General features: G+C 42.4%; 1 protein-coding gene across 1 annotated transcript in view; it reads left to right on the plus strand.

The window, feature by feature from the left end:
* The window catches only part of Ca10 (carbonic anhydrase 10 (inactive)), a 508909-nt gene that overhangs the window by 314433 nt on the left and 170125 nt on the right, over nucleotides 1–24351 (plus strand). The gene's annotated exons all lie outside the window — the stretch shown is intronic.

Consider the following 24351-nt stretch of genomic DNA (forward strand, 5'->3'; position numbering starts at 1 on the left):
TAGAGAGGGCACAGATAAAAAAATAGAGGATCTGAGGAACATGATGGAATCCCAACATAGGAAACAAATTAAATCCATTAAACAGATACAAACAGATTTCCAAGAGATTAAAAACTCCATCGAAAGTCTGCGCAGCAGAATGAACCAATGTGAGAATAGAATTTCACATATAGAAGATAAGATTGCAATTAGTGAGGAGGAAAAGAAAAATTGCTTTAAAATTGTAAGGGAACATGAGAAATCAACCCAGCAGCTGCTAGACGATGCAAAGAAGAATAACATAAGACTGATTGGAGTCAATGAAGAAAGAGGAGAGAGTGCAGATGACATAAAAAAACTCTTCACAGAAGTGATGGCAGAAAACTTCCCAAGGAGGGGAAAAGAACTTGACATACAGATAAGTGAGGCATATAGGACTCAAGCTAACTTTAATCAAAACAAATCTACACATAGGCATATAATAGTTAGGATTCCAGAAATCCAACAGAAGAATAAAATTCTACAAGCAGTGAGAGAGAAAAAAACCAAATCACATACAAAGGAAAGTCTATCAGAATCATAGCAGACTTCTCAATGCAAATCCTCAAGGCAAGAAGAGCTTGGAGTGATATATTTCAAGCCCTAAAGGAAAACAGCCTCCAACTCAGATTGATGTACCCTACAAAACTATCTTTCAAAATTGATGGAGAAATAAGATGCTTTCATGATAAAGAGCACCTCAGGAACTTCATGAATACCAAACCGGCACTCCAAAAAATTTTAGACAATACCCTAGGAAAAGACAGTGAGGATCACAACCCCAGGAAACCCAGCAGAATGAATCCATTGGGCATGACAAATTAAACGCAAAGGGGGAGAATCCAACAAAAAGAAAAAGTCATGACAAGGCTTTTAAAACTTTTGACTTCATCTCCCTAATGAGTGTATAATTCAATCTTATTATTGTGCTGATTAGTATTTTTCTGATTCTAGAGTTGCACACCTTTCCTTGTGCTATGCTGGCTATTTATCATCTTCTTATGTCTACATTTTAATTGGGTTGTCTATTAATGAGCTCTATGAATTCTTTATATATTCTGCTCATCAGTTATATGCATTGTAAATATGGTCTGTTTAAGGACTACTTTTCATTTTAATGATGTCATTGAAATTTCTAAATTTTGATGGAATCTCATCAATTTTTTTCTTTTATACATCATGGTTTTTGTATCCTAGGTAGTTCTTGCCTACCCTGAATTCATAAATATTTTCTCCTATAATTTCTTCTTAAAGTTTTATACTTTTAGGCTTTCCTATTTAGTTTCATAGATCCCTTCAAGTTATTTTCATGTATGGAAAAAAAGGGTTGAGGTTAATTTTTCATATATGGATACCAGGTGTTCTAGTGTCTTTTGCTGAAGACACTATCTCTTCCTCGGTTCTTGAATTGAGTTTATATTCTATAAAATGCTAATGTTAAATAATCTTTCAAAACTCAGTGGACCACATATGTGTGGTTCTATTCCTAGATTCTCTGTTTTATTCAAATGATCTATATGTCTTTCCTTACACCAACACTGCCTTGATTACTGTAGCTTTAGAAGAAGTCTTAAAATTGGGTGCTAAACGTCTTCCAACACTGTTTTTGTTTTTGTTTTTGGCTTTTCTGGGTCCTTTGTACTCCTACATAACTTTAAGATTTCAATATCCAGTTCTTCATTTATAGCAAGTATACACAGACCTGAATTTTTATATATACCTTGTGTTTTCTAATCCTGCTGAATTCAAGTACAAGTTCTAGGGGCTCCTAGAGATTTCTTAGTATTTTCTCTGTAGATGATCATTTCATCTACATATAAAGATTTTGCTTCTGCCATGCCAATCCTATCCTAGTTGTGTCATTTTATTGCCAAGACTATTTTGATTTAGACCTATGTTTCAAAGTCTAGTGGACAGATGAAGAGTAGGCATATATGCCTTTGTTCCCCACTTCAGGGAGAAAGCATTGTATCTTCTCCATTCATAGAAGGAGTTTTTGTTGGCAGTATGGAGTACACGTCTTTGATCTGTTGAGAAGGTTCTGTTCTACTTCTAGTCTCCTGATAGCTTTGACCATGAACAGCTGTAGAATTTAGTCCAATACTCTTTCTCCAACTAGTGACAGGATCATATGGCTTTCTCCTTTCCTCTGTTAAAATGATGACTTTTGGGGGTGAATCTTCCAATGCTGAACCAACACTGCCATCCCTATAACAAAACCACTTTCTACATCCTGCCAGATCTGACTTCTAAGAGTTTGTTTTGTTAAACAAATTTCTATCTATGTTCATACTTTTTCTTCTATTACCTTTATCCAGTTTTAGGATTAGCACCATGTTGAGTTCCTAAAATGAGGGGAGAAGTGTTCCTTCTTTTTTCTGCTTTAATTGTTTGATATACTTTATCAGTTAAAATGTTTATGAGCCTGCTGTTGTCATATAGGTAGGTTTTCAAGCTAGGAATATACTTTCTTTAATAGGTGTTATTCAAATTTTATATTTCCTCCAGAGTTAGTTTCATTAATTTGTCTTCTAAGTTACTTCTTAGAAGTTGTCAAATTTATTTCAAAAAATATTTTTGTAATATGCTTTCTATATCCTTTTAAATTCTGTAAAATCTGTGGTAATGTCTCCTAGATCTTAATATTGTAATTTTAAAAATGTATAACTGATATTGTGTAACAGGAAGAAAAGGTCTAAAAGAGCAGGGGAAGTGGGAGGGGTAGGGGAAGGAAAAAAAGGGAAAGGAAAAAAATATGAGAAGAGGAAAAAAATGGAAACAAGGTCTTTGCAAATAGGGAAGGGTGGAAGGGGTGAAGGGAGGGCAAGGGAAGGGGGAAAAAAATAAGAACCAAGAGACTCATGTAATAGTACAAGATCCTACTGATGAATGTAACTGTATTGTATACCTAAAATGTACCAATAAAGTTAATGGGGAAAAAATTTTAAAAAAAACAAAATAAAATAAAAATCATACTGTTAAAAAAAAAAAACCACTGAAAACTAACAGTAAATATATTTTGTGGAGTTTATCAGAATAAAAATCTTCAAAGGAATAAGAAAAATTTCCTCAAAAGAAGACTTGAAATGCAAGAAAATATGAGAAAAGAAAACTTAACATATCAATAAATCTAAGCATTGTCTACAAAAAAAAAAAAAGGCTACCACACTGCTTGTCTTAGTTACCTTCTTGTCACTGAGACACAATACCCAACACCTACAACTTAAAGGAGGAAAGATTTGTTTTGGTTCACAGTTTGTAGAGGTTTTGGTCCATACTCAGCTCGCTCCAGGGAAGGGTGCATGGAGGACTGGCATGGCAGAGGAGCATTGCTCAGGGCATACCAACAGGAAGCAGAAAGAATTCAAGGGAGAAAGAGGGGCAGATATACCCTGCCAGGCCATATCTCCAGTGACTTACCTCCTCTTCCAAATATCACATTTACCTATAAACTCATCCACTGACTAATTCACTGGTGAGTGTCACGCCCCCATGATCCAAACACTTTCCCAAGACCCCACCTATGACTGCATGAGGCTTTGGGGGAACATCTAGATATAAACCCTAACATTCCACCTGGCCCCCCGACATCTCATGCATATCTTATGCAAAATGCAGAGTCCATCTCTAAGAGCTGCCAAAGCCCTGACAGTTCCAACACAGCTGAAAAGTCCAAGTCCAGAGTCTCCTCTGAGACTTAAGGCAAACTCCTAGCTGTGAGCCCTTGTACAAGTGAAAAGAAAATTAAACACTCCCAACATACGATGGTACAAGATAGACATTTCCATTCCAAAAGGGAGAGATAGAGGTGTAGAAAGGAATAGGACCAAAGCAAGACTGAAACCAAGCAGGGTAAGCAGTAAATCCTGCAATTCCATGTTCAGCATCCAGAGCAAGTTGTGAGAAGATGTGAACTCAAACGGCTTGGCCGGCTCCACCTCTACAGCACTGCCGGTGGTCACAGCCCTCACAGCCTCTCTCTTGGGCCAGCTGTGCTCACTCTTTGCAGCTTTCCTCAGATGATCCATGTTCCTGGCTTCTCCAGCCTTCTGGAGTCTCCCTTGCACTTTGGCTTCATACCCACAGCTTTACACACTGCCCTCTCAGAGATACACTGCCTGGCCGCCCAGGCCTTCTTCTGAAATCTGGGTAGCCTTCCTGACTCCACAACCTTGGCATTCTTCATACATGCAAAACCAGCCATAAAACTACTTCTCAAAACCCGTACCTCTGAGTACCTGAGGCTTTGGGGAACATCTAGATCTGAACCATAACACTGATGAAGGAATCTAGCACAACACCTGGCACATAATAGGTGCCTAAATAAATGTTAGTTTCCCTTCTTCCTTTCTTTATTGTAGTCCTTCTGCTTTGAGCAGGTGCACTGCTTTTCAATTATGTGCCTCGCTCCTGGCTCCTGGCTCCTTTTCTAAAGTATTAGCATGGAGCTTTAGATGCGGCTCCTTTATTTGCTGCTGCCTTGATTTGCATGGAGCTGTCTCTGCAAGATGCTACAGGAGGACTCGTTGGAACTCCCACTGAACACAGCCTCAGCACCTTGCTGCTCTGTTTCCTGTAACAGCCTTACCAATCCACGTGTATAATGAATCTTTACAGTCACAGAAGCTACAGACTTAGCAAAGATCTCAAAAGCTTTAAAAAGCACAGAGGGAAAGCACAGGGGAAGTTGCAATGGGCTGTTCAGAAATTCTGAACACATCCATGGTGGGTATCTTTGAGTTGTTATCCCAAAGCAGAAATTGCAAAAATTTGGGGGTAAATGATCAGAGAGTAAATATCTTGGGTTTCACAGGACACAAGTAGCTTGCTGCATATTCTTTTTGTTCTTTTTTGTTTGTTTCAACTTTTAAAAAAACACAACCTTTTTTAGCTTGCAGAGCCAGACAAACAAACACAAACCATGAGCGAAACCTGACTTGGGGATCATAGTTTGCTGACTCGGGTGAGAACCAGTTGTCTTCATGAAATAAAGAAAGAAAACTCTTTGCCTAAGGAGTAATAAAAATGGCTGGAATTTGGGAACACTAACTATATGCTGGGCACTGTTTGCAGCATTTTATAGATGTTCATTCTGCATGCACTATCTTAGGCACTTCATAGACATTAACAACTAGGCATTATAAGTAGCATTATTCACATATTATAAATGAGAAAAATGGCAAAATAAAAAGATTAAGCAATTTAAAGAAAGTATTTACTCAACCAGTAAGTTTTTGAAATATATTTCATGACCAAAATATGTTTAGTTATAAAACTGCCTGCTTGGAAAGTTACAGATAATTTTGCTTTCAGTGTTTACTTTTCTTAAAACTGATTGCTCTTGCACCATCTTTGGTTAGTTTCTATTTCATGTTTTGTTTCCTTGATGGCATTTATTTGGAGGGAGTCTAAATATGAGGCTATGGCAAGATCCAAGATACTGTACTTGACTATAAAATGTCCCAGGAATAAATTCATTCGATTTTTTTTAGTCTCCACACAATGCCAACACCCACATGGGACATCAAGAGCAGCGGCATCAATGCGTTAAGAATCCTGACCTCTCAAAACACTGTCAAATGAGGAAGACAAACATGTCCACTGAGAAATGAAACACAACTTAGCAAGTGCTTTTATCATGTTGCATCTAAAGAAGCAGGGTGCATGGGCCAGGGAGTGGTCAGACCAGACAAGACAGGACAGGAGGACAGCAGCAGAGGGGAGGTGGCCAGGTGTGGGGGGAAGTTCTGTGTAATCCCCAGGGAAACCACTGCATAGGTACTATGTCCAGCCACCAGCTGTACTCTTGATCCAACCACTCTGTAGTCAGGAGGGGCTGTGTGAATGCATGCAATTCCAGATGCAGTAACAGATGAACTCCACCATCTCAGTGACTTTGTAGGACAGAAATTTGTCCTTGCTCACTCAAATTCCAGAAATCAGTGGGGGAGGGGATGTGTGTAGGGGGAACCTGTGTGTGCACAGATACCAGCTACTGGAGACTCTGCTGATTTCAATGCACAGATCCACATTTACCCCAGGGTATGGACATCCTGCCAGCATAGGGGAGGAGAGAGCTTCATGGGCCAGGCTCAAATGCTGGTACATATTCATTCTGACCACATTCTCTTAGCTGGAACTCACACAGCCACACCTACACACAGGAAATGCACTTACTTGGGTAGCAGTATGAAATGGAACTAGGCTGGGTAAATAGCTCACCAACCTCTACCACCAAACCTGCTCAGCCATCAAGTATCGGCAGAGCCCATACTATGTATCAGCTCTACATCTAACTGTGGGACTAATAGTGATTACCTACCAGCGAGAGATTACAGCTAAACAATGCAATAATAAAAGAAATGTTCAGGCAACACACACATATATACATGGCAAAAGCAATTGGCCAAAGTTTGCCAAAATATACCCCTAGAGTTCTATTCCTGTGAGATTTTCCTAACCAAAATTTATAAAATATACATATCATCACTCCCCAGCAATTCTAAGATCAATATTCTTTTCACATTTTAATATCTTTGAAATAGTAATATATTTCACAGTTGGTGGCTTCTTACAATTAAATATATTATATGCATTTCTCTCCTGGTGGTTTATAAAATGCATAATTACATGCAAATTAAGTGTTCTGAAAAGTCCTGCAGATTGAAATAAAAGGGGGGGGGATGATGTAGTCTATTTAACCTGTGTCTCCCAAAGGAATTTGAACGTGAATTTTTAATGTCATTTACTATTATCCAGTGGATCCCATGTTCTGTGGTGTTCCCTGTGGCAAAACTGGTAAAAATAATGTGAGCTCTGGGTTCAGAGCAAGGTGACTCAGTGCTCTGCTGGCTTGAGGTTTACTCACAATCTCTGGAGATGGTGAAATCTTGAGCAGGTGAATCAGTGATGGCCCAGGAGGAAATAACATGAATTAGGATGAATTCTGAGAATGTGAAATGGGTATGGAAGAGCGAGTGCTTGCAAAGCTATGTGCAGAGGGTAGAACTCATAGGGACAGTGCACTGCCAGTGCTGGCTGTCAGGTGACACAGAGGACCAGGTAGGATGGCTGACAAGAGGGGAAGAGCAGCCTCAGGTGAAGGGTATGGGCAGCCCAGTGAGACCCCGATGGAGTAGGGGATATGGAATAAATATGTGGCCTCTTGCTCCTTCCTTGCTCCAGCCTCCTGCCTCAGCCCCTCCTTGGCCAGACCCAACTGGAAGCCAGAACGATGGGGCTGATGTTATCACACAGCAGAGGCAAGTAGGAAAGGTGGTGGCTTGACGAAGGAACAAAGCAGGGAATCCAGCAGAGGGGGCTTTGAGAGTGCACTGAAAATGAATGGATTGTGGCTGAATCCTTCCAAAGAAAAATCCAACAACCTCCTCAACTGCACATTGCTTCCCATTTGACGAAACCCTTTCATATCTTCTTTTGTTTGCTATTCCAACATGTGAAGTACACAGAGCAGAGTAATTATCCACTTTTTAACACAAGAAGGAACGGCCTCCCCAGTGTTACAGCTGGGAAGGTCACATTGGAAGCTGTAGGCAGACTTTCCTGGAGCCAACCTGGTGTTCTTCTCATGATGTCGATTATAGCCTTCGCTGACGGTGTCTCAGAAGGGTCATCTCCGTGAACGGAACTTTATCATTAGTCACTTCCTGCATATTTATACAGCACTTTACACTTTCCATTTACAGAAAAACTTCACACTTTCCATTTGCAAAAAAAATTATGGAAAATCCACAGAAACATCTGGCAAGTCCATTTCTTCTGGGTAGAACCCACTCCCCTGTTCTCTCTCCAGCAAATATTTCACACCATGCTGCAAAGATGAAATCGACATAGCCAATTAAGACAGAACACAAATGAGTAGAGCAAAAGAAGAATAAAGAACTTTGATTCAAATAAGGATTAAAATGATTAAAATGAATAATTGATAATGTGAAATAGGAAGAAAAGGTCCAAAGGGGTAGGGGAAGTGGGAGGGGTAGGAGAAAGGAAACAAGGGAAAGGAAAAATTATGAGAAAAGGAAAAAATGGAAACAAAGTCTTTGTAAATAGGGAAGGGAGGAGGGGGTAAAGGGAGGGCAAGGAAATGGGGAAAAAATAAGAACCAAGATACATCATGTAAAGGTACAAGCACCCAATGATAAATGTAACTGTATTGTCTACCTAAAATGTTCCAATAAAAGAATTTAAGGGGAAAAAAAAGAATAAAGTATTTTGAGAAAGGGAGAAAGTGTTCAAGTGCCACAGGTCACTCCAGGAAGGAGAGTACTTCTATCTTTGAGTCTCAGGGACAGCAACACAGAAGCAGTAATTTGTTTCTGAGCCTAGGGTTGGGGTGTGCAGAAATGGGAGGACTGCATGGATAAGATGTTGCCTCTCTTGTGAATGTGTATGACATTCAGAACAAAACAGTAAAGTCCAGTAGAACTATCTGCTACATAGTAAGAGATGTGGTGTCCTGGTTAAAAACTACAGTTCTGGAGAGAGACTACCTAGGTTCAATCCTGATTCTGATGCTCACTAGCTGTGGATCCTTGGCCAAGTTTCTTTACATCTCTGTGCCTCTGTATCTTCATCTGTAATAGGTAACATAGATAAAAAGACGACATTAGCACTTATCTCCTACCATAGTTATGATGATGAGAGAAAGGCATGCTTCCTCTCACTAGATTCAGCTCCTTCATTTTTCTGTTTCCCTCTCATGTTCACAAAATAATAAGGGAAATGGCAACAAAACAGTCCCAAAATGGAAGACAGGGTAGTACAGAGAATGGAAGTGACAAACTGAACCAGGTGCTGATGGGAAATGCTGCCAACCCCAGACCTCTGAGTGGCCACTGGTCAGTGAGAGGAGGAAGACAGCTGATAACAGTACATGAGAGATGTCACCAGGTGTATGTGATCCATCCTCTGTGGTTTAGGAATATAGGCAGAAAACACCAATGTGGAAATAGAGGTATTTCAAAGGCCAACTTCCCACAGTCCATGAGCGCTTGCACAAAGGCTTGAAGGGAAGAAATGGACTGAAGAATGTGAGATTCAATACATAACTGTGACTAGAAGGTAGGGGAGGAGTCCAAGCATATTCATATTTTCAATAAAGATGAGATCAGTGCTGGCCTGAGCCCCACTGCAGCCTAAGGCAAAAAGACCAACCAGGAATACTGACCTTGTCTCTTATTAAAAAGTCTGAAGTTTGGGCCAGGGATTTAGCTCAGTGGTTTCGCCGCCTGCTGCACAAGCACAAGGACCCCAGTTCAATCCCCGGTACCAAAACAAAAGTTTGAAGTTTGAAGTTTCCTTCAGGGTGGATTTGGGGGAGGGCCTTAAAATTTCTGATTTTCCAAAGATTGTAAATTATAACATTTGTTTCTGTTGCTGAACTGTCAGTGCCCTTCTCAGTTTTGCATAGAGACAAGTGGCTCTCTTGCCACACCCTAGACCTGTTAGAGTGTAGGCCCCTGAAAGGACGCATTAAGAGAAATGTCTTAGAAGTCAAGCTCAGATCTTGGCTCTGATTTCCTCTCAGCCACATCCTGGAGATGTTATCAGGAGCAATTTACTCTCTCTTGAATGCTTGGTCTCTTTCTCAGTAAAAGAACAATGAAAAAGAAACCCTTATCCACTGCTGGTGGAACTGTAAATTAGTCCAGCCACTATGAAAATCAATATGGAGGTTCCCTCAGCTACTAAAAATAGAACACTACCATATGATTCAGTTACTCCACTCCTTGCTATATACCCAAAGGAATCAAAGTCAGCACAACATAGAGATACCTGAATAGCCATGTGCCATAATTCACAATAGCCATGCTATGGGATCAGCCTAGGTGCCCATGGATGGATGAGTGGATAAAAAAATGTGGTGCATGTTCACAATTAAGTATTAGTCTACTATAAAGAAGAGCAAAATGGGCTGGGGATTTAGCTCAGGGGTTTCTCCGCCTGCTGCGCAAGTGCAAGGACCCGAGTTCAATCCCCGGTACCAAAAAAAAAAAAAGAACAAAAGTATGTGACTCACAGGAAAATAGATGGAACTGGAGGTCATCATGTGTCTTAGTTACTTTCTTCTTTGCTGGGACAAAATACCTGACCCACAGCTCAAAGGAGGAAGGGTTTATTCTGGCTCATGGTTAGGAGGTTTCAGTCAGTGGCTCCAAGGCAAGGCAGCATGGCAGAGGAACTCATCAGAGGAGAGCTCCTTGTGGCATGGCCGCAGGAAGCAGAGAGAGTTGAAGTGAGGAGCAAAGAAGAGAAACCCTTGCAGGCTACACTCCCAGTGATTCAGATCTTTCAACTGCACTCCTTGCTATATACCCAACTACATCCCACCTCTTAATGCAGGGCAGCTAAAACCCATCACTGGAATAATCCACGATCCAACCATCTCCCAAAAATCCCATCTATGACTGAATGAGGCTTTGGGGGGACATCTGAATATAAACCATTACATTGTATTAAGCAAAATAAGCCAAACTCAAAAAGATAAACATCACATTTCTCGGTCATATGTAGAATGTGGGGGGGGACATGAAAGTACAAGGGGAGGACTATCACAGAAAAGGAAGGGAATCAGGAGAAAGGGGAAAGATTAGGAAAGGGAAGGGAAGCAAATAGGGAGTTGGACAGGACCAAAGTGTTATATGTCTGCATGAAAATGTCACAGTGTAACCCAATACAGTATAGCTAACATGCCAAATTTTCAAAAGAACAAAACCAGAATGAAATCTAACTCATTTGCTCATGTATTCATTCATCTGCCATCTACAGAATGGCAAGCCAGGTGACGGTGGCAGGAACAGGGAGGAGGGGGAGGTGAGACCACTTCTGAGAAGGGCCAGGGACCAGAAGCAGGAGTGTGACTCACTCTTCCTCACAGCCCAGCCATCATGACTGTCCCTGCAGATCCAAGGATTGGCAGAGAGGTTGGGAAAGGCAGGTTGTGACACAGGGATGTGGCCACACGGCAACCTCTGAGAGGTTCCGGACCAACCCCAAGCTGAATACACACACAGTTTGAAGTCCCCCCCCCCACCATAATCCTCGTCACAAGGGTCAGCTCCAGAGGTTGAGGCCTCCAGACAAAGCCCGGAAACAGCAATTCCAGTAACCAAGAACCACCCTCCCCTCCCTCTGCAGTGAGCGCCCTTGGCCTTCATCCTGTTCCTTGAGGCGCAGACAGAGGAGAACAAGCCCATCATAGAAAGACAGCAACACAGAAGGGCAGAACTGGAAAATAACCCCTCCATAACTGGCCTCCCAAAGTGAAAGCAATTTCTTTGCAGAGCAGTATCTGCCACAGGCAGGAAATGCCACATAAGCTGCTGCCCTTGGGTGGAGCCGGACCCTGCCCACACCCTGGGCTGCAGCCCCAGCCCCTGGGGTCCGCTCACCCTGCCTGGCCCTTTGCCAGGGCTTCGACGTGACTGTTCTGGCCTTTCACCAGCTCATTTCATGGTGTTTGGGCTCCTGCAAAGCAGCCTGTGAAGAAAGAAATGGAAGTTTCCTCAGCTTCTGCTGGACTCTTCATGCCTGTTACAAACCAAGGAAAACAAAACAAAACAGAGAGGAAAACTAAAGGAGAAAAAATAAGGGTTAGAAAGACCAGGCTTTGAGAAAAGTTCTGCAAATCTCCCTGTTAATAACATCTCCAGTAGACTGTTAAGGAGCAAAGGAGAGTGAGGAAGAGGGGGGCTGCAAAGTGCCTCCTCCTTAGGCCACTGTGAAGGGATTCAAGATGTCACTCTATCTGCAGTCCCCAAAAGTTGACCAAATAAATCATGGCCATCCACTCATTTTGGTCTTTACATATAATATTTAGGTTGTCCACTAAGTATGTTCTTCCTTTTCTTTCTTACTAACACTTTTTAATTCTTCAAAACTCAGAGCAGGTAACATTTTCTCCAAGAAGACACAGAGAGCCCTGCCTCTGCCCCACCAAGACCAGTAAGATGTCCCTTCTAAGTGTCTGTAGTGCACCTCCCTTCATGTTCATTCTGCTCATGTTTACTCATGTCTACTGTTTTCCATGCACTGTGTGAGACACTAGCACTGCATCCTTGAAACTACCAGACCTGCTTCCATTCTACAGACTGGAGGATGATGAACAGCTCAATAATTCATATCTATCTAGGGGCTCTGGTCCTTTGAAGAAAAGTTAAGCCAGAAGGCAGTGATAATGGGAGAATGTGTGTAGTGATGCTGAGAATGTGGTAAAGAATGGAGTTATTATGAGCTACGAGCAGATGCCTAAAATGTCAGAGGAGCCAGGCAATGGTGGCACACACCCGTAATCCCAGAATTCTGGGAGGCTGGGGCAGGAGGACCCCAAGTTTCAGCCCAGCCTGGGCTACTTAGAACTTTAAGGAGACCTTGTTTAAAAATAAAAAGGGCTGGGGATGTAGCTCAGTGTGAAATTCCTAGGTTCGGTTTCCAGTACTGGGAAAAAGTGAGGGAAGGAAGGAAAGGAAAGGATTGAAGGCAAACAGATGAAGGGGGAGGATGGAAGGGAAAGGAAGACGGGGTGAGGAAGGAAAGAAAGAAGGAAGGAAGGAAGGAAGGAAGGAAGGAAGGAAGGAAGGAAGGAAGGAAGGAAGGAAGTCCATAATCCATGTAAATGTCTACAGAAAGCATCCTGAAGACTCAGACTAACATCCTGTTAGACCTTGGAAAACCGTCTTCAAGATTTCTACTGGATTTTCTATCCAAAATGAATCACTAAGCAATTATTTTAACAAAAGACACATTTCTGCCATCAATGTGGGTTCGGTGAGGATAATAACTGATGTACACGTGTAACTTAGCCCTCACACTCATCTGTGAGGTGTCCTGGGGGAGCAGGTGCTACCAACATCACTTAACAGAAGAGATTACTGAGGCCCAAGAATCCAGAGCCAAGCAGAAAAAGATCAGAGCGAAACTGAGACTCTGACTCAGGTCTTCTGACTCTAAACTCCGTGCTTCTGTTCCCTACTAAGGTTGGTTGGTGTTGGAGTCTTCAGGTACAAGTAGAAAATTTCAAATATTCTTCAGAGTAGAGGAAATGAGTTTATGTTTCTGAGTCAGAGATCTCATCTAGATATGAGACCGAACATTCCCAATAAATAGAAATACCTCATATCCAGGAAAATTGTAATAGATCCAAACCTCACATTCAATCTTGTCCAAGGAACTCTAGGTGGGGTGGTCTGGGGGAGGTAGATATAAAAGCAAGATAATTACCTTTCAGAAGATGATACCATGGAGTCACCCAACAAATACTGACTCAAAGCCTAGCGTGTCACTCGAGGGTCCACTGCACACGCACAAGATAAGGACGCAGTGACAGAAGAAACTGTACAGAAGGCAATGGAGAACATTCTAAGGATTCAGCATTTAAGGCTGTTACTTAGAAAGTTCAGGTTCAGATTCTGCCGGAGAAGAGGTGAGAAGTAATCAGATTCGTGATGCATCCTGAGAGTAAGGCTGACATGATTTACTGATTGGCTGGTGGGTTGCAAGAGTCAAACTGTTGGGATTTGAATTCTGATGGTGCCACTTGCAAGCTCATGGGACCTGGGACAAGTCCCTTACTCTTTCTCCTCCCTGTTTGTAAAACAGGAATGGTTTGTGTACCCACTTCAAGGGTCCTGATAGTGACTGAATGGGAAAATGCAGATTTCCTCAGCACAGAGGACATCCCCAGAAGAGAAGGGAGAGAGAGACAGAGAAGAGACAGAGAAATAGAGAAAAAGAGAGAGAGAGCACAAGCTTCTAGGGGAAAGCAGGATTTGAGCAGAGCTCTGGATCCAAATGCAAGAAAATGAGAGAGGAGAGTGGGCTCCTGAATGGGCCCCTCCATCTAAAAGCAAGACAGGGACAATGATATCAGAGCCCCTGCCTCTTCTGGCTCCATCTCCACTGAAAGAAGGACCACAGCTGAACTACTTTCTCCTGGAGGAAAGGTGGACATGTGGCTCCGGGTGTTGGAAAACTGCTGGAGAGTTGCTTTATTTTTAGGTTGCAGATCTGCTAAGTGACTTCAGGAGATGACCACATTTCTGTTCCATTAGCTCATCAGCAGTTTCTGAATGAGGCTAATTAGCCCCACACAGCTCCCAGCCCCACAGGGCTCCAGTGAGACCTGGCTATGTGTGACCTCTGCCCTAGCTAGAATGCCTGTTCCTAGGCACTGTGCTGAGCAAAGCTTAGAGCTTAGAGACATTCATGATGCATATGGGTTTGTGGCAGCCTTGGATTTCTGGAGCCACCATTGCTGAGGACACAGCACTGTGGCCCCAAAGAAGGCTGCTCCATGTGAAGACTGAATTAAATGGGAAGCTCTTGGCTGGAAGGAAAATATTCTCAGGAGATTTCCCTGAGGAAGTGTGAGGTATTTGTGGGTGATTTCCTCAGTACCACACTTGCTGACACTAGAACATGAAATAAATATGGTACCAAGCAAGAGCCCTCAGCTAGCAGTGGTTTCCTAGGATGCTATTTTTCTCAATCACGGAGCTGAGCAGATTACTGTGGCTGCTAATGCCTTGTTTCTGCAGCATCCTTCTCTGGATTTCACAGTGACGGAGCACAGCCTATTTTCTGCCCCAGGAGTGGGTTGGCCTAGGCGGGCCTTGGTGTAGAATACTTGCCTTGGGCTGCTAGAACAAGAACTGTAAGAACTTATCAGTTTTACTACATGCCTGGGACTTTCTTTCACACATCACCATCATCTTAGGTAACCTCTCACCACCCTGTAAGGCAGGGGTTCTTCCGATCCCTGTTTTACAGATGAGGAAACTAAGACTGCAAGAGGCTAAGAAATGAGTCCAAGGGCCCAGAGTTTGTGAGTGGCAGAAGCACCATGCCAACCCAGGTCTTTCTAAAGCCAGAGCTGTGGTTTCCATGTTTTACCTACCCCAAAGCACAAGGATGCATCAATTGAGACAAAATCAGAATCACAAAATTAGGTTCTGTGGCAGGAATCGGTCTGTAACTCAGGAGGGAATGAAGTAGCATGTGAGCATAGGTTCCCAGGAATCAAGGGCTGCACTTCCACCCTCTGCTTATGCTGCCCAGGTGACCCAAAGCGGATCAGGTGGCCTCCAGAACCCCGTTTCCTCACTGATAAGGAAGGTCTCTCACACTTCTTCCAGCTCCAGCATCATATCACACTGGAATGTGTCAATATGGAGGATACAAATAAGGTATATTACAGGAAAAGGGAAAGAGCCAGATGCTAACTTTGGCAGCTGTCAGTTTTGTGAATCTTCCAATGAAAAAAAAATGGTTCTTGTAAAACTGAGACTTAAAAAAAACAAATTTAGCTATTACAAATTGTGCTGCTATGAACATGGGTGCACATATATCACTGTGGTATGATGCTTTTAATTCTTTGGGAAAGATACCCAGCAGGGAAATAGCTGGGTCAAATGGGACTTTCAGTCCTAGTTCTTTGAGGTATCTCCATACTGATTTCCACAGTGGTTGCACCAGTCTGCACTCCCACCGACAATGGAGAAGGGTTCCTTTCTCCCCACAGCCCCGTCAGCATTTGTTATTGGTTGATTTCTTGATAGCAGCCATTCTTTCTGGGGTGAGGTGGAATCTCAGCGTTGTTTTCATCTGCATCTCTCGAATGACCAGCAATGTTCAACATTTTTTTATGTTTATTTGCTATTTCTACTTCTTTGTGTGAGAAATGTCTGTTCATTTCAGATGCCCATTTTTGAATTGGGTCTTTAAATTTGGGAGGTCTGATTTTTTTTAAGTTCTTCATAGATTCTAGATAGTAGACCTTTGTCTGAGGGACAGCTGGTGAAAATTTTTTTCCCACATTGTGGGTTGTCTCTTCACACTGTTGGTGGTTTCTCTTGCTGTCCAGGAGCTTTTTAGTAAGAAGAGATCCCACTTGTTGATTGTTTGTGCTAGTTTATGGGCAACTGAGGTTTTGTTCATAAAATCTTTTCCTACACCAATGTCTTCAAGAGTTCTACCTAACCTCTCTTCCAGCCAGTTTAGTGTTTCTGTTTTAATATTTAGATCCTTAATCCATTTCAATTTTAGTTTAATGAATGGAGGCTGGATAAAGAAAATGTGGGGTTTTTTTTATAAAATGGAGTATTACTCAGCCATAAAAACAAGAAACTAGAGACACATAGCTAAATGGATGCACATTGAGGCAATACTCTTAGGTAAAATAAATAGAACACATGTGTAAATACTGAAGTTTCTCTAGTGTGAGAAACTGAAAGTGTAAATAAGGACTAAAAGGTATAATAGACAATGTGAAATAGGAAGAAAAGGTGCAAAGAGAAAGGAGAAGTGCCAGAGGTAGGAGAAAAGAAAGAAGGGAATGGAATTAATATAAGAAAAAGAAAAAATGGAAGCAAAGTCTTTGTAGATAGGGAGGAGTGGAGGAGTTGAAGGGAGGGCAGGGGAAGGGGGAAAAATAAGAACCAAGAGAGATTATGTAAAGGTGCAAATTTCCAATGATGAATGTCATTATATTGTATATCTTAAATGTACCAATATAATTAATAAAAAAGACAAATTTATATTCTCTCCTCTTTGAAGGCGTTCTAAATTAGCACAGTAGAATGAGGATTCCAATTCTGTGTTGAACCATTGGAATAATTAGTTTCATTGTGTTGAACAATGAAAGAAGTTCTTCAGGGGAAATTTGTATCGATGAATTCCCATATCAAAAAAATAGAGCAAGCTCAATAACCTAATGTCAAGCCTCGAGCTTTTAGAAGAAAAAGACCAAGGCAACCCCAAAGCTTGTACAAAGGAGGAAATTATAAAAATCAGAGCAGAAATTAATGCAATTGAGACAAGAAAACCATACAAAGAATCAATGAATTGAAGAGTTGGTCCTTTGAAAGACTGAATAAATTTACAAACCCTTAGCCAACGTTATCAAGAAAAGGAAAGGCTTAAATGTATGCAATTAGTAATGAAAAGGGTGAAATCCCAACACCTGCAGAAATCCAGAATATTATCAATACCTACTTCAAGAAACTGTATGCTAACATGGAAAACACAGAAGAAATGGACAGATTCCTGGATACATAGGAACTACCAAAGCTGAATCAAGAAGATATAAAAATTCTAAATAAATTAATATCAGTCAATGAAATTGAAGATGTAATTAAAAAACCCAGAGAAAAACCCAGGCCCTGATGAATTTACTGCTGAATTCTACAAGAAATGTAGAGAAGACCTTAGGCCAATACTTCTCAAACTCTTTAATGAAACTGAAAGTGAACCATACTCCCAAATTCATTCCTGGAAGCAAGCATTACCTGGAGACTAAAACCAAAGAAGGATCCAACCAAAAAAGAGAGCTATAGGCCAATCTCCCAAATGAATACAGATACGAAAATCCTCAATAAGATACTGGCAAACAGAATGCAGCAGACCATCAAGAAGGTTATACACCATGATTAAGCAGGATTCATCCCAGAGATGCAGGAATAGTTCAACATATGAAATCAATAAATGCAATACACCATATCAACAGAGCCAAGGATAAAAACCACATGATCATCTCAATAGATGCAGAAAAATCATTCGTGACAAAGTCCAACATCCATTCATAAATAAAACCCTGCAGAAAAATGGAATAGATGGTCTTTACCTCAATCTGATAAAAGCTACTCTGTCACAAGCCGACAGCCAACATCATACTAAATGAACAAAAAAATGAGCTTTCACTCTAAAATCAGGAACAAGACAAGAATGTCCACCACTCTTATCCAATATAGTTCTGTAAACATCAGCCAGGGCAACTAGACAAGAGAAAGAAATAAAAGGAATAAGGATAGGAAAAGAAGAAGTTAAATTATCATTTTTTTTTTTTTGCAGATGACATGGTACTCTACATAGAAGACCCCAAAAACTCCATCAAAAGACTTCTAGATTAAATAACCGAATTCAGTAGCATATCTGGATAGAGTCAATGCTCAAAAAGCATTCCTGTACACAAATAACAAACTCACTGAGAAAGAAATTAAGGAAGCAGTATCTTTCACAATAACATAAAAAAAATGAAATACTTACGAACCAATCTAATAAAAGAATTAAAGACCTTTACATTGAAAACTATAGTGCTCTGAAAAAGGAGATCTAAGAGGATATCACAGAATGGAATGATATCCCTTGTTCTTTGGTAGGAAGAACCAATGTAGTGAAATGGCCATACTTATAAAATTGTTATACAGATTTAATGCAATCTTGATCAAAATATCACTACTATATCTCACAGAACTAGAAAAAACAATCCTAAAATTCATTTGGAACCAAGAGAGGACTAGAATAGAAAAAGCAAGTCTGGGCAACAATGACAAGGCCAAAGGCATCACAATCCCTGACTTGAAACTATACTACAAAGCTACTGTGATAAAAACAACATGGATCAATGGAACAAATTAGAAGATGCAGAAACAACTCCAAACATACTCAGCCACCTCATCTTGGACAAAGGAGCCAAACACCCTCACTGGAGGAAAGACAGCCTCTTTAATAAATGGTGCTGGAAAAATTGGCTTTTTATATGCTAAAGTTTAAAACTAGATCCACATCTCTCACCATGCACTAAACTAAAATTGAAATGGATCAAAGATCTAAATTTTAAAACAGAAACACTAAATCTTCTGGAAGATAAAATAGTCAGAACTCTTGAAGACATTGGTGTAGGCAAAGACTTTATGAACAAAACCCCGATTGCATAGAAAATATCAAAGAATCAACTGAGAGCTCATCTTATTAAAAAGCTGTTTCACAGAAAGAAACAGAGCAAAAGAAACCACCAACAGAGTGAAGAGACAACCCACAATGTGGGGAAAAAATGCTAGCTGTGCCTCAGACAAAAGACAACTATCTAGAATATATAAAGAACTTTTTAAAAATCAGACCACCCAAATTTAAAGACCCAATTCAAAAATGGGAATCTGAAATGAATAGACACTTCTCAGATGAAGAATGAGAAACAGCACATAAATATATGAAAAAATGTTCAACATCACTGGTCATTTGAAAATTCAAAATTAAAACAATGCTAAGATTCCATCTCACTCCAGAAAGAATGGCTATTATTGAGAAAACAACCAATAACAAATGTTGGAGGAGCTGTGGAGGAAAAAGAAACCTTCTCCACTGTTGGTGGGAGTGTAGACTGGTGCAACCACTGTGGAAATCAGTGGCGACATTCCTCAAAAAATAAAACTAAAGGTTGCATTCAACCCAGCTATTCCCTTTCTTGGTATCTTCCCGAAAGAAGTAACAGCATCATACCACAACGATATATGCACACCCATGTTTATACCACAGTTTGTAATACCTAAATTTTGGAAACAACACAAATGCCCATCAACAGATGAATGGATAAAGAAAATGTGGTTTTCTTATACAATAGAGTACTACTCTTCCATAGAGAAGGATAAGCTTGAGACACTTATAGCTAAATAGATGTACCTTGAGACCATATTCTTTTTTGTTTGCTTGTTTTGTTTTGTTTTTTAATACTGGGGATCAAACTCAGGACCTGATTCTTGCGAGGCAGGCATGGCACCACTGAGCTAAATCCCTGGCCCTTGAGACCATATTCTTAAGTGAAATAAATCAGACACATGTGTTCCAAATAAATACACATTTATTTGGTGTAAATGAGGACCAAAATGTATAGTAGATATTGGGAAATGAAAAGAAAATGTCCAGATGAGATGGAGAACAAGGGAGGGGGAAGGGGAAAGGAAAGAAGGGACAAGAAAAAAAAAGAATAGAAGGAAAAATGGAAACAAAGCTTTTATAAATAAAGAAGGGAAGAGGAGTTGAAGGGCGGAGAATGGGAAAAAAAGAAGCAAGATATATTATGCACAGGTACAAATTCCCTATGTTGAATGTTATCATTATGAATATCTAAAATGTACCGAGAAAAAGTAATCCTGTGTTAACAATCGAATGAACTGGTGCTCAGAGAGGATTCTTACTTAGGATCCAAAAGCAACTCAATAGCAGGGGACAATTTGATAGCAGGGGAGCTGTGTCTCATTTCAAAGAGTAGTGTGGACTGACTTCTGCCATCAGCCTTTTTACAACCACACCCAGTAAACACCCACACAGGCCCTCCAACGATGGTTCCCACAGGGGTGAAAACGGTACTTGCTGAGAGCTGGTGCTTCACTCTCAACGGGGGATCCACTTTCAACTCCCGGCATGGCCCCACCCGTGGCCCATGGGTGAGACACACCTGATCGTTATTGAAAACCAAAAGGTCATTTCCCTCCTCTCAGGCCTCTTGGAGATCCAGGAATCTCAGGTGGAGAAACTCTGATCTGCTATCTAGACCAGGCATCAGACTTCTCCATTGCACTCTGCCAGTGGGTGTTGGGAGATGAAAAGCCCTGTGGACACGTGAGTAGGCCCAGAAGGGTCACAACACCTGGGCCGAGGACATAGCTCAGTGGTAGAGCTCAGTGTATGAGGCTCCAGGTTCAATTCCCAGCAATGAGGAAAAGACATGGAAGGGTCATACAGCTTCGCGGGCAGCCAGTACTAAAAGGCAGGGCTCTGCCAATCCACTGTAGAAGGTAGAGGGGCCCCTGTATAAACTGCAACTGTGGGCTAAGAAAGAGGGGAGACTGCATGGCAGCAAGCCCCTTTCTCACACTGCACAGGCAGGATTGGAACCCTGAGTTTCAGGCAACCAGCGGGTGTTTATTCCACCAATCCAAGCTATCTTCAGCAACTTTGACTTTTTGTGCTGTGAGGGCTTTTCCTGTGTAGCACAGGATGCTCAGCAGCTTCCCTGGCCTTACTCATTAGATGCCCAGCACCCCCAGAAACACCCACAGGCACTGCTCCATGTCACAGCCATGTGTCACAAATGAGCAGGAGTGGGAATGGAGTTGTCCCTGGTGGAGAACCAAGCTTATGATCTCAAGCTTTATCTCCTTGTTGGAATGGGTGTGCAGAATGCTGTCTCAGAAAAAAGTCCAACAACTGACCTTGATCATCATCCAGACATTACTTAAGCTCATTTCCACAGAACAAGAGCCCCAGAGAGAAACCTAGTCCAAGAGGAGTTTAGGGAAGGAAGTTTCTCTTTCATGGTTATGTGTTTTAGCAAATGTAGTTTAAATACAATGAAGCAGGTTTCCTTTAATGCAAATGCACTTCTTTCCAAGCAGGTGACATAACACCTCTCACACATCCCTTTTCCCATGAGTAACTCCAGGGATTCATGTGCTCCCCAAACACATTTTATACGAAATGCTTCTGAATCCTGTCCAGGTCTCCGTTTTTACACACTCAAGATGGGGCAGGAATATCTGCCTTGCCCTCCTCCAGAAGCATTGGGAGAAGAAATGAGAAAACACTTGGGAAAGTGCTTTGTAAACTCTGAAGAGTTATAAAAGTTTAAGAGGGCATTATTCATGCATACTGATTAATAATTTACTGGTAATAAAATTTTCCCTGCCTCGCTTAGATGTTGAGTTGATGAATGTGATATTTGAAGGAACCCAGGTCCCAGGAAGTTAAGGGCTTCCCCAAGGTCAGCGGCTAGAGCTGGAATCGCAGCACGGGTTCATGCAGTTGCCAAGAGGGTAACACCCCTATAATGTCCACTGGGATGCATGTGGCTCTGATAGTGATGACAAGCAAGACTATAGGAAGCCAGTAGTGACACAAGCCACCCAAAGGTGGAGATGCCCAGAGGAACAAGCATGAGATGTGGAGACAGAACTAGTCTGGAGCCCTTCGGTGAGCTACTTGGCATCGGGGGCTTCTATTTTCCAGTCTACCAAGTGGGAATGGTACGTGACACTCTGCTTCCAATGCTGGAAGCATCTGTATATTCTCTGAAGCATCATGGTTGGGATTGCAGGACCATAGTGTGGGAGTGGAAGCAGCCATGCAGAGGGAAACTACCATTGCACACAGCTTTGCAGAGAATCCATGAGGGCTGCAGCTCTGTGGTGGGCTGGTCTCTTCGTGGAGGCAAGACAAACAGGTGGGATGATCCTAATCCTCCAGGTGAGACACACAAGTGATCATGTGAAATAACTAAGCTGAAGCTGACCTCAGGAGTGGAGAGGAAATGGGGAGGCAGGTGAGGTGCACTGACTGCCCCTCACTCTGCCTGTTAATGCAGGCGCAGCCCCTCCCACACCTCCAGCCCTCACCATGGCAGCCCAGGGCCTGATGGAAACCAGTGGATTAACGCCAAGACTCAGCAAATGTCTCCCATTTAAGAATCCCCACTGCAAGCGTGTGTAATGAAGCGCCGTGTCCTGCTATAATGGCACAATTATGTCTCAGCACTGATGCAGCACTTGATGCTTTTGAAATATTTTACAACCATTAATTACCTGGCCCATGAATGTGCCAGATACTGTCACTGGAGGATGCTGTTTCCTCCGGAGCATGGTGCTGCTGTTCTTCTCCCAGGGGTGCAGTTGTTAGTGTGTGACTCTCGTTTTCTGTCTCCCTGTGCTTTTCCACTATCTGGTTTAATCTAAATGATATTTGAAAGCTGCCAGGAAATTTCAAGAAGTAAATAAGTAACTTTATGCATCTTTATTTCTAAACAGACCCTGAAGGTAATTTAAGACACACCAACTGTGATTATTCTCTTAGTTGAGAACAGGGAGCTATTCGGGAGCTGGCTGATCGAGGTCCCTTTTCTGGTGGCTCTCACAGTCTCCAGAAGTACAGTCAGAACTCCTCTGAGCTGTTTCTTGCCTCTCTTTGTACTCAAGCGATGGACCGGCAGTCAGCCTTGGAACAGACAGGGCCCAGGGTGGGGCAAGGAGCGGCAGGAAGGGCTGATGTCTCAGCACCTTGTGTAACCCGTGCTGCGCTAGTCAATATTTGCAAACCAGCTAGGAGGAGGGAGAGGACTTGATTCCTAGTGTCTGCTGATTTCCCCGATGTAACTGCTTCCGGCGTGGCATCGTTCAAGGTCACAACACCAGCACACTGAGCGTGGAGTTGCACATGGGGAGAGACACACTGCAGCACACTATCTTACACTAGTGCCATTGTAAGTTTATGTGATGTAAGTTTTAACAGCAGTGTGCTGAAAAACTGGCTTGCAAAATTTACCAAAAGTTTAGCAATCGGCTCTCCTGGGCTGGCACAAGTGGACTCCAGAGTGCCCTGGACCACACTGGCAGTGCCATTGTCTTCCAGACAGAGGCCACCGGGAACACATCTGCTGTGGAACAATTTGAGCTAGGGCTCATTCCAAGGAGGGCTCAGAAAGACTCACAAAGTTGGCTGTGGAGGCCCTAGCCGATAATCCCAGCACTCTGAGAGGCTGAGGCAGCAGGATGGCAGTTTAAGCCCAGTCAGAGCAATTTAGTGACCTGTTTCACCTCAAAAGAAAAGGGAAAAAGGGCTGAGGATGTAGCTCAATGAGAAGGCCCTGGGTTTCATGCCCAGGGCCCCCTCATGGACATAAAAAAAGGACTGAGACTCCGAAGGCCGGGAGAAGGCCAGGCGGTGTGCTGTCAGGAAATGGGGCACATCCTGAGTATCTTACCTGGGCAGTTGGGCGAAAGGAGCATGGCTAATACTTTAATTGGTAGAGAAACGGCAGCCACTCAGTCATGACTGACAGGCAAGGAGTCGTGTCATGGGGACGGTGTCCACACTTTTCCTTTGGGTCCAGGCATGAACACCGAGAGGCTGGACTTTGGCTGATCAGGATTGCAGGGTGTCCTTGTCTGGTACGGTCTGAGCATCCACCAAGGCCGGGCCCAGCTCCTGGGCTCACAGGTCTTTTCCGTCTTTCTCGATAGGGATCTCCACCCCCGGTCTCTGTCACCCAAGTGTTTCTTTCTCTGCTGCCGAACTTTCCAAAGCCCAGATGGGATCATGCCCCCGCTCCATGTAGAACCTGCATGCCTCTCCTTTTCCCTCAAGTGAGATAGAAGCCTTCACAGCCTACTGGGGTCCAGTCCCTGCAGCATCTTGAGCCTCGCCTTTAGGCCAGTCCTGCGTGACATCATCCAGCTCCTCCGCAACCTGCCCCTGACCACCCTGGCTTTGCCTGTGCTGTCCCCCAGCCCTACAGTGCCCTTCCTCATTCCCTCAATCCTCCCCTGCCTGCCTATCATTTGAGACCCCTCTCAACAGCTGCCTCCTGCAGGAAACCTTCCCTCGAACCCTCGCCATTGCTGTCCTGGCTAGGAACCCTTCTCAGGGATCCCATAAAATCAATCGATTTTTATTTTGTATTTGAGGTTTCTCATATAAGAGAAACCATGTAATATTTAAGCTTGTGCATCTTATTTATTTCACTTAACATTATGGTCTCAAGGTGCATCC

This window comes from Heterocephalus glaber, unplaced genomic scaffold (assembly GCF_053883595.1).
Source record: "Heterocephalus glaber isolate CG9 unplaced genomic scaffold, H.glaber_assembly_v1.0 deba00001773, whole genome shotgun sequence".
NCBI lineage: Eukaryota > Metazoa > Chordata > Mammalia > Rodentia > Bathyergidae > Heterocephalus > Heterocephalus glaber.